General features: G+C 40.2%; 1 pseudogene across 1 annotated transcript in view; it reads left to right on the top strand.

Annotated features, from left to right (window-relative positions):
* The window catches only part of LOC308512410 (centriole and centriolar satellite protein OFD1-like), a 160431-nt pseudogene that overhangs the window by 127729 nt on the left and 15213 nt on the right, over positions 1–17489 (top strand). The window contains exons 6-12 of the transcript in view: positions 433–528; positions 2516–2589; positions 4169–4263; positions 5168–5350; positions 12451–12575; positions 14039–14151; positions 15147–15260. The product of the transcript in view is annotated as a centriole and centriolar satellite protein OFD1-like (transcript). The remainder of the gene's footprint in view (positions 1–432; positions 529–2515; positions 2590–4168; positions 4264–5167; positions 5351–12450; positions 12576–14038; positions 14152–15146; positions 15261–17489) is intronic.

Here is a 17489-nt window from a genome sequence, read left to right as displayed (position 1 = left end):
AAACCTCACAGAAATAATCTTACTGAAGAAATAAGTACTAAAGCAAAAGTACACTAACTTAAGTTTGGTATGTAGCTTTTCTCTGAATTTATTATGGCCATTTATTACCTGCAATCATTTTTTAAGTGTTCATCATCTTCTATGAAAAGCACTTTGGTCTTGAAACTTGCACACTCCCTGCAGCCTGGTGCACCATGCTGCTCCATCTGCTACTTCAGATCCCACATAACTTGGTCAGTTCATAAAATAGATGGAGAACTCCAGCTCTTTCCAGTTACTTCCCAGCAGTGACAGTCACATAACAGTTTTAGCTTGTGGAGCTAAAATTATGTTATTTTTTTCTCCTAAAGTCTTTACTTCAGCAATTACAGTTTTATTTTTTTGCTTTTTATATTTTTGCTAATATCAGAGGCTACAGAAGAAAATCATAAAAGTGTGGCTGATGCACTTAGGAGACAGGATCCTGAATATAAAGAGCATGGAGGAGACCTGTGACCAAAAGCTCAAGAATGAAATTCTAAAGAAATTGTTTGGTGTTCTTAAACAAGTAATAGATTTGGAATAAGTTGATGGAAACACAGCAATACTAGTGAAGTAGATAAGACTTAACATTTTATGGTGATAGTGTTTAAAAAAATACGTTTTTTATTGACAGTCAAGCCTTTCCCATGAATATTTAAGATAACAGTATAGGGAATAGCATCCTCTGCTCTTTCTTACTCATAGCTTTTCTAACATGTATTGAGGGTCTGTGATTTGCTTTCATTTTATGGCACATTGTGAGTTGCTCAGCTCACATTGTAGATAAACTATAAAAGTGGTTGATCTAAGGCAGTTATTCTCAACCTTCTGACCTTTTAAATACGGTTTCTCATGTTGTGACCCAACCATAAAATTATGTTCGTTGCTACTGCATAACTGTAATGTTGCTACTGTTATGAATCGTAATGTAAATAGCTGTTATGCAGGATGGTCTTAGGCGACCCCTGTGAAAGGGTCGTTCAACCACCAAAGGGGTCGCGACCCACAGGTTGATCAACTTTTTAAAAATTCACTTTTTTAAAAAAAAAAAATAATTTTAGGGAGGAAAGGAGAGAGACAGGTAAAAATCAGCATGAGAGAGAAATATTGATCTGTTGCCTCCTGTATGTGCCCTGATCAGGAATTGATCCCATGACCTTCCAATGCACTGGACAGTGCTTCAACCATCTGAATCAGGCTGACCAGGGCTGGAATTATAATCCCTTTTAGTTCTCTTTTCCTCTCCCGCCTCATACTTGCCACTACGATGGAGGTATCTATCAATTTATAAATTATTCTGCCTAGTGGTTTTAGTGCTTATCAGGTAACATGTGCCCTGTATTCCTTCAAGATTCTGCAAAGCCAGAATCAAAAGAAATAAATGGAAATTAACAATGGAGCAAAAAAATTATACAGGAAAAGGAAAATATGATAACTATGGTTACTATGACTTCCCTATAATCTGAGTTTTAATGTGTTGCAGTGATTAACTACTCAGTGCAGACATCAAGCCCATATGGTAACTTTTCTCTACAGTGCTCAGTGTAGTGTCTAGCACACAGGTGTTCATATAATATTCATTGAGTAAATGAATTTGTGGTGAAGAGATGACTCAACTAACTTTTGGTATGTCTTAATAAGTGGTCTCTTTTTACTGCCTTGCCCGTAATTTGTCATGAGATTACATTACATAGTACTTACATTACATAGTACTGAGCTTATTCTTTAAAAGAATTCTAATTAAAATATAGTACCTTTCCATGTATAGATTTTGAAATGATGACATACATATAGTATGTCAGCTTCTCGAGTATAATAGCAAATGCTGACATGTCTGTAGTTGTTAAACCCTTAGGACTAAATGAATGAGTAAATGTGTATGTTAATTTTCCCACTGCTTCGCAGATCATGTACTGTTTGATGTTGTCTGGTTTGGGTATCCTCTATGACTTGAGCAAGGGTGGGAATTCACAGGATACTCACCATCTATCTCAACTGAAACGTCTGCTAGTGGCAGTTGGTGGAGATAAGTAAAACTTGAAAGTGTGCTTTTGGTATTGCTAACCCAGATATGAGGGTGGTCGAAGTTGGCCCCGAACCCTATGCCCAGCCCTTGAGGGCAAAAGTTCTTTGGGGTGGGGATGGGGTGCAAGGCAAGGCAGGTGGATGTGACTGACTTCTTGTTCTTGGGATTTAGAGTCAGTTGTACCAGTGTAAATTGAACTTAATTTACTTTTGTGTGCCAATCCAGACCACCATGGAATAATTGTTCTCAATAACCTCACAATAACGAGTTTTGGGGACCAAATTAAAGGATTGTAGCAGGTTTTATATTCAGAATTTGGATCTCTGGGCTTTGGTACTGATAGTCCTTGAAGTTATGCATGGCCATGTTCATGCCCTTAGGTGCCTGGGTGCCACAGAAACCCATACATTGATAGGAATCTGTTCAGGAAAGTGACAAGAAAATCATTTTGGTCATTCTAATTCTCAGGTATCAACTTGAGCTAAAGGATGACTACATTGATAGATCTAACAGACTGGGTGAAGAGGACAGGAAGAATAAAGGTGATTCTTGTGGAGAAGAAAGCTGCATTTGTAAATTTCTGGTATAGGTTATTAGCTTCCTAAATTGGGCCTGTTCTAAATTTATATGTGTGTGTGTAGCTTACATTTTACTTTTACTACAAAATTAATCATTATTTTGTTCTTTTAATTTTACGTATCAAAAATGACCTTAACCTGAGAGAGGTAGGGTATTCAGGAGGTTTTTCTTCCCCCATCTACTTTCCTCCCTCCCCTTTGACCACCACTTGCTTGTTATCAATATTTATGGGCCTGTCTGTTTTGTTTTGTTTATTTTTATTTCTTAAGATTCCACATGTAAGTTAAATCATAAGGTATTTGTTTTTCTCTGTAACTTATTTCATCATAATATCCTTTAGATTCATCCATGTTGTCACAGGTGGCAAGATATTATTCATTTCAGTGGCTGAGTAATATATCACATCTTCTGTATCCACACATTCATTTATTGATGGTAGTCTAGGTTGCTTCCAAATCTTGTCTGTTACTAGTAATGCTGCAGTGAACATGTGGGTGCACATGTATGTCTTTTCAAATTGGCATGTTGTTGTTTTTTACATATACTGAGAAGTAGAATTATTAGAACATATGGCCGCTCTTATTATTATTTTTTTTGGGGGGGTGGGGGTGGGGAGAGTGACTTCACACTGTTTTTCCATAGTGGCTGCACCAATCTGCATTCCCACCAACAGTGTATGAGGGTTCTCTTTTTTCCACATCTTGGCCAGCACTTGTTATTTATCCATTTATTGATGATAGCTGTTCTAACAGGTGGGAGGTGATATCTCATTGTGGTTTTAAGCATGAGAGACTTCATTTTTTACTTATGGAAAATTTTAACTTCTCCATTCCCTGTGACCTCTTTCCTTATTTCTTTTACTTGTAACATATGTTTATGCCTCATGATATTTTTACCTGACATATAACTTCCTAAACTGTTTTATAACTAACCCAGGAGTAGGAAAGTTGAATAATTTTTCAATCTCTTGATATTTTATGTCTCAGTATATTTGTAGAAACTTGTCTATGAAAAGAAGTGAACTTAAGTAGAAATTTCAAAGGAACCAGAGCTGGGTACTTGATAAGGACCCATAAGGTCACCCAGTGTGTGGCTGCTCCTCTGTGACTATCTTGTGAAAACTAGACTAATACTTCTTAGGAATTAGTACCATCATGTAGTCAGCTAATTTTTTTTTAATGATATATCTGCATAGACTCATATTGAATGAAGTGGAAATGATGAAATAGACATTAAAATCATAAGACAAATCTTTGTATTTAAGGAAATTCAGATCTTTGTGTATGAGGGCTCTGAGCAGCTGGTGCAACTGGTTGGTATGTGTAGTGGAAGAAAGTTCACAATATATGTGACCATTAAGACTTCCCATCACCTGTTGGGTAATAGGACTTATTTCTTACTTTCCCTACTGATTTTTGACTATGACACCTGCTATTTTAGATGATGAAATAATCGTCATTAGGTCTGACATTGTACATAAATTCTTAAATGAGTTTTTATTCACTAGAAAAACATCTTTAATTGGTTGGCTTTCTCTTTCAGTAAAACCTATTCTTGTGCAAGAGCAGTCCATGGCTACCAATTCAAAACAGGAAGAAGAATGCAATCATTCTGCAACTCGTGTGAAAGAACTTGAGGTAATTGCTAAGCCTATTGTTTTTTGAAGTCGATAAAACTTCAAGGCAGTAGATGAAATTTTAGTTTCAGCCATACATTATTTAGCTTGATGTGTTTAGACTGTTTATTTTATGACTAAGAAGGCCCAACTTAAGTTAATTTAGTAGTTCTTCCTTTTAGTCCTTCCTGCTTGTTGCCTGGAACAAGTTCCTTAATCATTGGGGTGGTTGAGGTTCCGTGGTGAGCTGACCTATGTGCCTAGCCCATAGCAGGTGGCCAGTGCTTTTAGTTTCTGCCTTAGCCTCTCCTTCCTTCCCATCAGCAGAAGGTGAACATTCCTGTCATTACATTGGGATCTTACAGGATAAAACAGAATGAGATGTGTTTTTCACATGCCATTTATTTTCTTGCTGTTCATCACGTGTGCTCTCTGAAGGACAGAGCTGGAACTTGATGTACCTGGATATATCCTGCACATAAAATGTATTTTTGCAGCTGTAATGATCTATTTATTTGAGAACATTGTAGACTTTTGTATGTAAACATGAAATGTATAAAAAAAGGAAAGCACCACAGCATGTTTGTGATAGCTCAGCTTTTCATTTTTATAAACATTGCTGCAGTCTGTGATTGCTATTGGGACCTTAGTTGTATCTGGAAAATGGGCAACAAACTTAATCTGAAGCACTTGCTTTGTAGGCCAGGGTTCTTCTGCATAAGTATAAGGTTGGATGAACTTCCCCCGCCCCTTCTAGGGCAAAGATGAGCTTCCATGTTGGAATCAGGTTCTTCTTACTGCAGAGAATGAGTCCTCTGTCCAGTGACCTTACTTACTATGACACCCAGTTTATAGCAGCCTGCCAGTTTTTGCATAAGAAGTACTGCAGTAACTGTTCAAATGCAAGTTTTTTTTTTCAATTCCAGCTTGAACTCGAATCTCTCAAGGCCCAGTTCTTGGCAATAACCAAGCAAAACCACCTGCTGAATGAAGAGATGAAAGAGATGAGTGGCTATTTGCTTCTAAAAGAAGAGAAATTAGAGCTTCAGGCTCAAAATAAATTACTTAAACAACAACTGGAAGAGAGCAGAAATGAAAACTTGCATCTTTTTAACCGTATGTCTTTTTCCTGATTTGCATGTCTTTGTAATTCATATTAGCTTAATATTATGACACTATGCTTTGTATCTGTAAGGAAGGCTTCAATCAGGAAAATTTTTATAAAATTAAGATTCTCAATTTGAAGTTACTTCCTTTTTTGCTTGCTATTACTATAGTATATTATTAGTGTCACTAAGAAGTATCTTTAAACTACAAATCTGCCTTCTGGGTTGTACAAATCTCCCCTCACTTTCTGCTGCTCAGATTTGGCCATTGAGAAGGAGGAATGAGAGTGAGGTTGAGGTTATTATTCCCTCTCCACCATTGCATCCTCACCCCCACTGTATATATTGGCTGTGGGCTGGCCCTGTGCCTCTCAGCAAGGCAAGATCCAGTGCTTACAGGATGACCTCTCACCATTGCTCTGTGCCTGTGCCAGATCTTTCTCTCCCAATTCTGGGAATTCTTCCCTCCCTGATGGTTTAGGCCAAGTGTGGAGACTGTCCTGCCCACAGGCTATAGAAGACCCATAAAATCTTTTGATCTGGCCCTGCCAAGGCATTAGGGGTGAGTTAATTAAATGTTTGACCAAATATAGGAGGCTAATTAAGTTGATAATTTTGTATGACCTGCAAATGATGTTATAAATATCCATGTCAAAACCGGTTTGGCTCAGTGGATGGAGCGTCGGCCTGCAGACTGAAGGGTCCCAGGTTCGATTCCGGTCAAGGGCATGTGCCTGGGTTGCGGGCACATCCCCAATGGGGGATGTGCAGGAGGCAGCTGATCGATGTTTCTCTCTCATCGATGTTTCTGGCTCTCTATCTCTCTCCCTTCCCCTCTGTAAAAAACCAATAAAATATATTTAAAAATAAATAACTAACTACAAATAAATATCCCAATGGCCCTTGGCAGAAGAAAGTTTCCCCACTCCTACTTTGGGCCCACGGAGTTAACAGCATGGCCCCATTACTAGCCCAGAGAACTATACCACCCTTAGTGGCTAACCTACATGAATCACCCTTTAGTGGTTCTTCAGTGACTGAAATGGTGGAACTCCATCTGATGTCTGCTTGAACCCTGAGTGTTGCTGACTGGTGCACAGATCAGATTAGACCTAGGGGTACTTAACAGGTTTTGATGGAGAACTCCTTTTATGCCTCCTGTGTGTGATAGAGGAAAGAGGTGGGCTTTCAGGTTAGTTAAAGGATTTGAAAGAATTTCTTTCATTTGCATTAGAAAAGAGTAGTGAACTTTGCCTCTGCATGCATTAAACTCTTCTGAAATTTGTGCTCTTAGTCCATTCCATAGAATTAATATGGTATTAACTACATGTGTACAAAGAAAAGAAAGAACAATTTAAAATATCTTTAGCTGCTTTTGCTAAGTGAGATGGGAAAACTTACTGTTGATAATCACCAGGCTTTTTTACCTTCTTCGTTATAGCTCAACCACCTCCTGAACTGGTAAATTTGCAGAAACAGTTGAAGGAAGCAGGAGCTGCTTTCGTGTTAGGGCATAAGAAGTTTGAAACTCACAAGGAGGCTCTGCAGAGACAGCTGCAAAGTGAAGTGAGTACTGATCTTTATTTGGTCGGGTGTTAGTCTGATCCACTGTGTACACATGTAAGCTTGGTGTGTGTCACACCAGTGTAAATCAGATTGGTTTTAACATCAAAAATTATCCCCCCACTATTCTAAGGTAACCTTCTCACCTGAGAAATTCTTGGGTGATGATATAACTATATTTATAACAGTAATAAAATCCCAAGGAAAGCGCACTCATAAACAGAAATTGTCCCAGTCTCGGTTGTGCCCTCTAGTAATGTCTCTTGATTCTTGCCCTGTGACTTAGAATTGTTGACACTCTGGTGTCTGCCTCATACCTTATAGAACTGTTCTTAGAGATGAGTGCAAATGGAGGTGGCAAACTTGTTTGTGTGCTCTATTGTTTTCTAGGGACCTGTGGACCACAGGCATGAAGCTGCTCAGAATGGGCAAAATGGAAAAGAGAATAAGCCCTATAAAAGACTTGTTCCTTTTGAAGTGAACTGGGATTTCTTTTACATTGATTTCTTCCCTTCTTTAAATCTTTTCAGACTGAGCATTCTGCAAAGCTGAAGGCCCGGATATTAAATTATGATGCTTCTGTAAGGAGGTTAACTATGCAGGTGGCTGATTTAAAATTGCAACTGAAGCAGATTGAGACAGGTTAGAGAGATTTTTAACTTACAAATGTGTATGTGTAAAACTTCCAGTATATATGGAAATGTAATGATCACTACTGAAGTTTCAGTAATTCTCATAGTAGGGGAAAAGCCATAGAAATATGTCATCTTAGAAGTAAAAACTCTGTCCATTTCAGGAATACCAACCAGTCAGTCATCAGCTAACGTGACTTGCTTTTATAGGTTCCTTTGGCTTGGAAGAGCCTTGTACCCCAAATAAGAAAGGTGTAATGGCACAGAGGTTCCCAAATTCATGGACCTTGGTTTTTCTTTTATATTTGTTACCTTGATAATAAGATCAATCTGACCCTTCAGGGTTTTTACGTGTTCCTTGAGAGATGAGTAAAATATGTGAGAAGCAGGGTGACTTATGTCACACTAGAGGCCTGGTGCATGAATTTGTACATGGGTGGGGTCCCTCAGTGTGGCCTGTGGGGATTGTGCTGAAACTGGCAGTCCAGCGCCACCTGCTGCTACTGCCTACCACTCTCGCTCATCCTGATCCTGCTGCACCTGCCACAGGCTCACGCCCAGTCAGTCCTGATCAGGAGAAGCTCGTCTGCTGCAGTGGCACTTGCCTGCATCTGGCGCCTGTCCCAAAGGGTATGGGATGGAGGGGTCGGTGGGGGGAGAACGCAATCTGCCCTTTGGGCAGGTGGTGGGATGCCCTTGCCTGCCCAGGATCCAGATCTGTCCCTGACGTTCGCAGGGATTGTCAAGATTTCTTCCTTGCAGAGTGTCTAGGGAGGGGAAGCAGCTGCGGTGCCTGAGGCCAACTTTCAGGAGGCTAGTGGCCCTGTGCTAGTGGTACTGGTCTGTTGGTGCCTGGCCTGTTCTCTAGAGATTGGACCTGCAGGACTACTGAGGGAGTGAGTGGCTACTGCTGCTGGCTGGTGGGCCTCCAGGAACAGGTCAGTCAGCAGAGCAGCACTCCCCCTGTGGGAGCGCACTCACCACCAGGGGGCAGCTCCTGCGTTGAGTGTCTGCCCCCTGGTATCAGTACATGTCAGAGTGACTGGTGGACCTGTCATTCAGTTGCTTTAGATAGAGGTTAGTATATATCACATTGATTATATACAGTGTTTATGTTTTTGCACCTCAATTTTGAAGTTACTGATTAACCTTGGTTGGACACATTTAACTTCTTTGTGATAACCATTATAATAACCTGGTTATTAACAGGGAAGGAGTAAAAGGAAGATTAGGTAATAGAGACATGCCATTTATACAGCTTTGCCAGGGAATTGCAGTTAATAGTCTCCAAGTTTATTACCTAAAGATCACTGTGGGAAGGCACTAGACAATGGACCCATGCCCAGTGAGGTCTGCATGACGTGGGATGTTGCTTATCTGTTAGTCAGTCACACCAGGGAATAAGTCAGTAGCCAGAAATAGGCATGCCACCGCAAGTACAGGAATATTTAATTTTTAAGCTCCTGAACAAAGAAGCCCCTCTCTCTCGCTGCTCACCTCAGATTCCCAGCTTATGGTGTTCTTACCTCCCTCTACTCACCCTGTGACCCACAGCCATGTAGACTTCACACAGTGTACTGATGTACTAAATGTAGCCTGACACTAAATCATGCCCTGCTCCACCATGGAATGGACACTCTGGATACTGGCCCTACTCTTTGATTCTGCTGGAGCCCCGTCTGCACTCTTTTCAGGACTAGGCTAAGGGACATTGAACCCTGCAGACCAGAAAATATAATTACACACCAATAAAATACATTCATTCTCCCATGGGAGTCTTAGAAAAGTCTTTTTCTAAAGATACTGCAAGAGCCACCCACTACCACTAAAGTCGGAAAAATTTGACCCAGTGATTTCTCCAGCTACAGTTGGACCTCAGTTTCCTCATTTGCAATGGGGATATGAATATCTACTTTGCCATGGTGAAGAAGGCAAAATGAGATGGCTCTCAGTTGAGTGCCTGCAACACATCAGATACTCAGAAGGATTACTGCTATCATGTTACTGCATGTTTGCCCTGAGGATGCATACTGCCTGCCTCTTCTTCATAACAGGTGTACTGAAGCTGAGATACAAAGCTCAAAAAGAAAGTTTCTGTGTGTTAGCAGTTGAACTGGTTTCCACATTTCCTGGCCTGGAGCCTTCCTCAGTTCCTATTTGTACTCACTCCTCCTCAGTTCCTTTTCCCATCTTCCACACTAGTTTCATTTTTATCTCTTGACTCCTTCCCTGTTCCTTATTTTCTCTCAAGCCTATTTGCTAAACTGCCCACAGCTGAAATCACAGTGATCTCGAAAGATGAATAGTTTGAGGATGGAACCTTTTCAAACGCATGCATTGCCCTGGAGGCATTGCTGGAGAGTAGCGGCCACAAGACTGGCTATGCATGTTCAGGTTTTGCTTAGGGAGTCCCAGCATCTGTACACCTCCCTACCTGTATGACCTAGCCTTAGCTCCCCAGGTGTAATGTGGGAGGAGCAGAGTTGTTAGTCTTGTTGTGGCTGCAGGTCCTCATACCCTTATCTGAAAACTAGAGGCCTGATGCATGAAATTTGTGCACTCACCTTCGGTGGCTCGCCTCAGACCTCGCAGCTGTGGCTTTGTCTGGAAGGTTGTCCAGAAGGATGTCTGGAAGGTCATTCGGCTGTCCGGTCTAATTAGCACATTATGCTTTTATTATCGACTAGAGGCCTGGTGCACAAAATTCCTGCAGTCAGGCGGAAGGGGCCCCCCAGCCTGGCCTGTGCCCTCTCAGTTCTGGAGCCCCACGATAGATCGCCCCAAAGATGTAGGCTCCTGGATGAATTGCCCCAAAGAGGTAGGCTGGAGTAGGGTCCCTGCCTGCAGGCATGTAAAGCCTCGGGACCCCCAGTGCTAGAAGCTAAGACCAGCAGGTCATAATAAATGCGAGAAGTTCACCAGAAGGCTGATGGGCTTCGATATTCAGCAGGGCTGAAAATCTGCAAATTATTACCTGCTGCTAGAGGAAAGGCCAAAAGCAGTTCCTCTAACCTGATAATTTTTTCCTGTTTATCAAACCTGACCTTTGATATGTGTGTTTATTTTGCTAAAGGGCAAAATGTGTAAATAAAAAGCCATGGGTCCAGAAATTCGGCAAGCCACTCCACTAGAGAGCTGGTTTCCGCCTGGCTTTCCCCCATGCCTTCCAAATTTATACTTCTTGTCCAGTGTATCCATTTATGTGTCAGCCCCTTCTCCAAATTCCTGAACCCTTGATGCAAAAAGACTGCGGCACCCCAGGCCACGCCATGTGGAGCTAGCTGCCAGGCCCCACCTCCGTGCACACAGCATCAAGTCTGCGCCCACCTGTGCACGCAGCCTCCTGATGATGGATGTGATGGGCATGAGGGCATTGCGGCGTGAGGGCTTAACAACCACATAAACTTATATTAGCATAGATAGATTGGGCCCTATAGTGGTTTTGCCACAGCCCTGGGAGTTCTGGGGCAGCATCCTTTAGTGAACCATGTTTGCAGTCAAATATGTGACTATCCATGCTGGGTAGAATAAATAAAGGTAATGAATGGATTTGCATCAGTTCAGGTAAAGTTTATCAACAGTGAATTCAGGTCTGCTTAGGCTTTGTTACCAAATTTATGAATATGATTGTGGATCGTGGGTTGTGAAATAATATCATGCATTAAGAAGGAAGGCCTAGCTCTGGCTAATTTTGTTCAGTGGTTAGAGCGATGGCTTGCAGACCAAAAGATGGTGGGTTCCATTCCTGTCAACCACATATACCTCAGTTGTGGGTTTTCTCACCATCTTTGGTTGGGGGTGCATGTGGGAGGCCAAGTTGAGGTGTCTCTCACATCAGTGTTTCTCTTCTCTCTCCCTATTCCTCTACTCTTCCCTTTCACTCTTCAATGGAAAATACATCTTTAAATGAGGACTAAAAAAAAGGCCTAAAAACAAGGTCTGTGAAGTTATAACTGGTACATAAAGCTCTCAAAAAAAATGCTAATAAATAAGAATTGGCTTCAGAAATTGTTTAGTGTGCATATTTGTTCTTATTAATACCTCTCTCTTCATTTAAAAAAAAATATCAAGCATATTTGAATTTTTTTTCCTGCTCATTGGTCACATTATTTTCATTTAGCCCCCAGCCAAAGCCATCTCTGTTTCATCATTCTGCCAGCAGATTTATGGTGTCTCCTACTGGTGAAACAAGCAGGGATTTCTTGAAAAAAATCATCTCAAACAGGAAAAGCTGATGGGAGAGACAGTTACACCAAGGATCATAAATCATCCAAATACAAGCACAGTTGTTTGCTCCCACATTTCTGATCTTTAGTTTGTAATCACACCAAGGCAAGAATGAAAGAGCTAGAGCAAGAGATTGATTGCTTAGAAAAAGCTTTCTTCGGTATTCTGTTGCTAGAAGCCCACTAGCATCTAAGAGTCTGCCTCCACTCATTTAGGTAAGCTTCTGCAGAAAGGGTTTCAGGACTTTCATGGTCCTTTTATCTGAGTACGAGTGAGTGAGCTGTAGAGAGCAAGAAGGAGGAGAAGTCTATGCTTGCTGTACCTGGGAAATCTTTAGCCTGAGTAGCTTCATCCTCACTGCACCTATGGTTGCCTGCTTACCAGAGACTTCTCCCCTGTGACATAACATTGTGGGAGGCAACGGCTTAGAGCAAGTTCAGCATTTTGCTTGACATGCAGACGTGTTCAGAGAATGGTAATCAATGGCTTTTCCCTTACTGCTGATTAGTTTTATTATTAATGCTGAATCCTTAATAATGTGGGTCAGTTATACATCATAGTCAACTATTTGCAAGGATAATAGAATTTCTTTTCAAATTAAACTCCTTAGGAAACATGTTGCTGTTTTCACTGTGTAATTTGTAATATTCTTGTCCTGATACCTTTTGCCCTTTAGGTCTGGACCAATCCCAGTCCTTTGCTTTTCCCAGTCCTTGTCCTGAAAGAATGCTCCCGCCTTCAGCAACTGAATCTAGGCACAGCCTTTCCATCCATTCACTCTCAAGCCTTCTGGAGCAGAAAGCCAAGTAAGTTCCACATTCTGATTGGCCCAGCCAAGTCTGGTTAGCTGAATGGCCCTGACTTTGCGTTGTTTTAAAGTGACGCTCAAGACCATGTGGAGTGTAGAATCAGATTGTAAGATGATGTGTAATCTTCAAGAATCATCTGAATTATTTGGGGAAAATTCCTTTTAGCAAATAATTAATTTTTCCTTGTTTGCTAAACCTGATGTGTACACAGTGCACTATGGTAGCAGTAAGCATTTTCATAGTTCTATGAATAGACTTGGTTTATAGAAATAAAAAAGCAACATACAAAATCTACAGAAGCAAATTCAGTTTATTTTTAAACTTGAAGTAGTTTCACACATTTTAATTTTAAAGTCCTTCAAAAAAAATAAGTCAGTTAAAAAATATTTGGGCATTTAGTCCAAACAAAAGTCTAATTTGTCTATTGAGATAAATACTGAATTGGTAGTGGGTTGTAGGGTCTGATTGCTGAAGTAGAATGGCGTATGTAGAAGTTGGGTGGCGGGTCACCCAGGCTGGGATTGAGGCGCATAGGAGACTCCTGTCTGTGCTTGATCCATATGGACGGCACTCTGACTCCTTAGTTCTGGGCTCCAGGCTGGACATCTGTCTGCATATTTTGATTCACTCCCAGTGTACAGAGTTGAAAACTGCCACATGTGTCCACCATGGTCCTAATGCGTGTAATGTGCATTTATTTATATTGCTTTCTCATGATAAAGCCAAGAGGAGAAACAGCACACCCATGTGGGAGTTAGGGCACTTGGATGCACATGGGGCTTGTAGTTTTGCATCTTCAGCTGACTCATACTGATGCTGTGCAGAATTTGTTCTTTTCAAAAACGTTTTGTGGTTCTTGAAAATATAAAAGCATTGAGAGTGCCACATTATTTCTTGTCAGCAATATAATACCTGCCTCACAGTGTAAGGTGGTTCTGCAGAGTGCCCAAGCTAATGTCTTGATTACTTGGAATGATGCCAGTTGCATGGAGCGTGCCCAGTGCAGGACAGCTTTCATTTTCACAGAGCACAGTTCATTCTCTAGAGCAGCAGTTCTCAACCTGTGGGTCGAGACCCCTTGGGGGTCAAATGACCCTTTCACAGGGGTCGCCTAAGACCATCGGCAAACATATATATAATTACATATTGTTTTTGTGATTAATCACTATGCTTTAATTATGTTCAATTTGTAACAATGAAAATACATCCTGCATATCAGATATTTACATGACGATTCTCAACAGTAGCAAAATTACAGTTATGAAGTAGCAACGAAAATAATTTTATGGTTGGGGGTCACCACAACATGAGGAACTGTATTAAAGGGTCGCGGCATTAGGAAGGTTGAGAACCACCGCTCTAGAGCCTTTTCCAGAGTCACAAAGGCTTTTCATAGCCCTGTGCTCTTGGTTTTACCTTATTACAACTTCACACTCATGAATTTTATTCTTTCAACCCAGTCTTTATCAAAGACAAACTGAAGTTCAAGACAGACATAAATTTTCAAATGTGGATGAACTATCTTTTGAGGATAATGAGGAATTTGGATCATCTTTTGAACGTAAGTTTAAATGTAAGTACCAGTTTTTAACAGTTGAAAATGTAGAAAGCTAAATCTTGGTGAAATATATCCATTGTTAAATCAAAGGCCTTAAAAATTACAACATTTGTATTTTGTGATAAAAACATGGATACAGATGTATTACCTTTTTTATATCACAGATTTTGATGGGTCTATTTGAGTGTTACTTTTTTTTAATTTTCAAGATAACCAATAATTTCAAAGTTGGAGCTAAGCTCACAAGTGAACCCTTAACTTAATTTACCAAGTTTGGGATTGCCTCAGATTAAAATACCTGATTCTTAATTTTTTTTCTTTTTATGGAATATGAAGATGCTAAGTTATTTAAGTTATACAGATTCTGATGACTGCATCAGATGTAGAAACCTCATTCTTAGTGAATGAATGGAGGTGGAAGTATATTAGCTTCCTTATCTGAAAACTGGAGGCCTGGCTCTGGCTCTGCCTTAGATTGTTCTCTGGGAGCATACTGCTTAAGTATAAAATTAGGATATAGAAGTCAGTCAGCTCTAAGGTTCTCTCTAGCCTAGGAAATCTTTATATTTGTATATAATCTGTAGTTTTGCATTGTGAGCTTCATTGTCAAATCTGAAAGTACTCTACTTTGAACAGTTAAATGAAAGAGCTTAGTAAAATTTGTAAATTCTTTGCAACTAACTTTTTAACAATTTTGTTAAGGCTTTACTATCTAAATGGAGTTCATATAATTATCAGCAAGTCAGGTGAATTCTGTCACTTTCCTGTTGGGTTATAAATCTAGTTTTGGAAACAAATCTAATTCTTTTAAGTGTAATAACACTTTGAGAAGCAAATAGATTGTCAAGTGGTATGCTGAAAGTCTTAGGATTAATTCTGTAGGAAAAGATCTGGCTTGGTTGCTTTGGCTGAGACTTGAGCGCAGCCAAAGTTACCCCCATACTGCCCTGCCTTCTTTTGCTGTTGTTAAGGACTCCTGGGACACTCATTTGTACCTATTATAGATGCAGCAGACATGCTGATACAGTTTGAAGTGAATGGCCTCCATCCTGCTGGTGACATGCCTCTCTTGGGAACTGCCTTGGGTGCTCCTCCTGCCAGACCTATCTCCTCTCATTACCCAAGTAAGTTTTCCTTGGTTGTAACTACAGATAGTATGATAGCTACTAAATGCCAGCCTGTTCCTAGTGAGTTATTTCATTTATTGAGGGAGGACCTTTATAAGCATAAATTATTCAAAGTCTTAGAGTTGAGTATTGCCATTGTTAATACATTTCTGAAATAAATTTGAACATGTAAAGAGGAGAAAATTAAAGGAGTTGCTTCTCATTAATCTTCCCCAACAGTGGCTTTTTTTAAAAAAAATCTTTATTGTTGAAACTATTACAGAAGTCCCCTTCTTTCCCCCATTGACCTCTTCCAGCCTGCTCCTGGCACACGCCCGCCCCCCCCCCACCCCCACCCCACACACACAGGCCCTCACCATCCCATTATTTGTGTTCACTCATTATGCATATATGCATACAAGTTCAATGATTGAGCTCTTCCTACCCACCTCCCCTCCCCTGACTTCCCTCTGAGGTTTCACAGTCTGTTCCATGCTTTTATGTCTCTGGGTCTATTTTTGTTCATCAGTTTATTTTGTTCATTAGATTCTACACATGAGGGAGATCATGTGATACTTATCTTTCTTTGACTGGCTTACTTCACTTAGCATAATGTTCTCCAGGTCCATCCATGCTGTTGCAAATGGTAAGAGTTCTTTCTTTTTTACTGCCACACAGTATTCCATTGTGTAAGTGTACTATAGTTTTTTTTATCTACTCATCTGCTGATGAGCACTTAAGGCTCATTCCAAATCTCAGCTACTGTAAATTGTGCTGCTATGAACATAGGGGTGCATTTATTCTTTCTAATGAGTGCATTGGGTTTCTTAGAATATATTTCTAGAAGTGGGATCACTGGGTCAAATGGGAGTTCCATTTTGAATTTTTTGAGGAAACTATACTGTTTTCCACAGTAGCTACACCAGTCTGCATTCCCACCAGCAGTGTACTTTTCTCCACATCCTCGCCAACAGCTGTCATTTGATTTCTTGATGATAGCCACTCTGACAGGTGTGAGCTGGTACCTTATTGTTGTTTTGATTTGCATTTCCCAGATGATTAGTTACTTTGAGGATTTTTTCATATGTCTCTTGGCTTTCTGTATGTCCTCTTTGGAGAAGTGTCTATTTATGTCCTTTGCCCATTTTTTAATTGGACTGTTTACCTTGTTTTTGTTAAATTGTATGAGTTCTCTATATATTTTGGAAACTGACTCCTTATTGGATGTATCATTGGCAAATATGTTCTCCCATGCAGTAGACTCTCTTGTTATTTTCTTTTTAAAAAAATACTTTTATTGATTTTTTACAGAGAGGAAGGGAGAGGGATAGAGAGTTAGAAACATCGATGAGAGAGAAACACCAATCAGCTGCCTCCTGCACACCCCCCACTGGGGATGTGCCTGTAACCAAGGTACATGCCCTTGACCAGAATCGAACCTAGGACCCTTCAGTCCACATGTCAACGCTCTATCCACTGAGCCAAACCAGTCAGGGCTCTTGTTTTCTTGATGGTTTCTTTTGCTGTGCAGCTGCTTTTTATTTTGATGTAGCCCCATTTGTCTATTTCCTTCTTAGTTTCCTTTGCCCTAGGCATTGTATCCATAAACATGTTGCTGTGTAAGATGGCTGAGATTTTGGTGCCCGTGATTTCTTCTAGGATTTTTATGGTTTCCCAACTTAAATTTAAGTCTTTTTTCCATTTTGTGTATCCATACACATATTATTTTGTGTATGGTGTAAGTTGGTCTTATTTCATGTTTTTGCATATATCTGTCTAATTATCCCAACACCATTTCTTGAAGAGACTGCCTCTGCTCCATTGTATGCTCTTGCCTCCTTTGTCAAATACTAGTTTCGTATAGTGGTGTGGGTCAATTTCTGGGTTCTTAGTTCTGTTCCATTGCTCTGTATGCGATACTTGTACCAGTACCAGGCTATTTTGATTACAGTGGCTTTCTAGTATAACTTGATATCTAGTATTGTTATTCCTCCAACTTTTCTCTTTCTCAAGCTTGCTGCAGCTTTTGAGGTCTTTATTGGTATAATTTTTAGAGTATTTTTCTAAGTCTGTGAAATATGCCATTGGTATTTTAATAGGTGTGCATTGAACCTAAAGATTGCTTTGGGTAGTATGGACATTTTGATGGTATTTATTTCTGCCAATCTATGAACATGGTATATTCTTCCTCTAGTTTATATCTTCTTCTACCTCTTTTTTCAATGTGCTATGGTTTTCTGAGTATAG

This window comes from Myotis nattereri, assembly GCF_964212035.1.
Source record: "Myotis nattereri genome assembly, chromosome: Y".
NCBI lineage: Eukaryota > Metazoa > Chordata > Mammalia > Chiroptera > Vespertilionidae > Myotis > Myotis nattereri.
The sequence above is the reverse complement of the archived record's forward strand: the minus strand, read 5'-3'. Positions and strand labels throughout refer to the sequence as shown.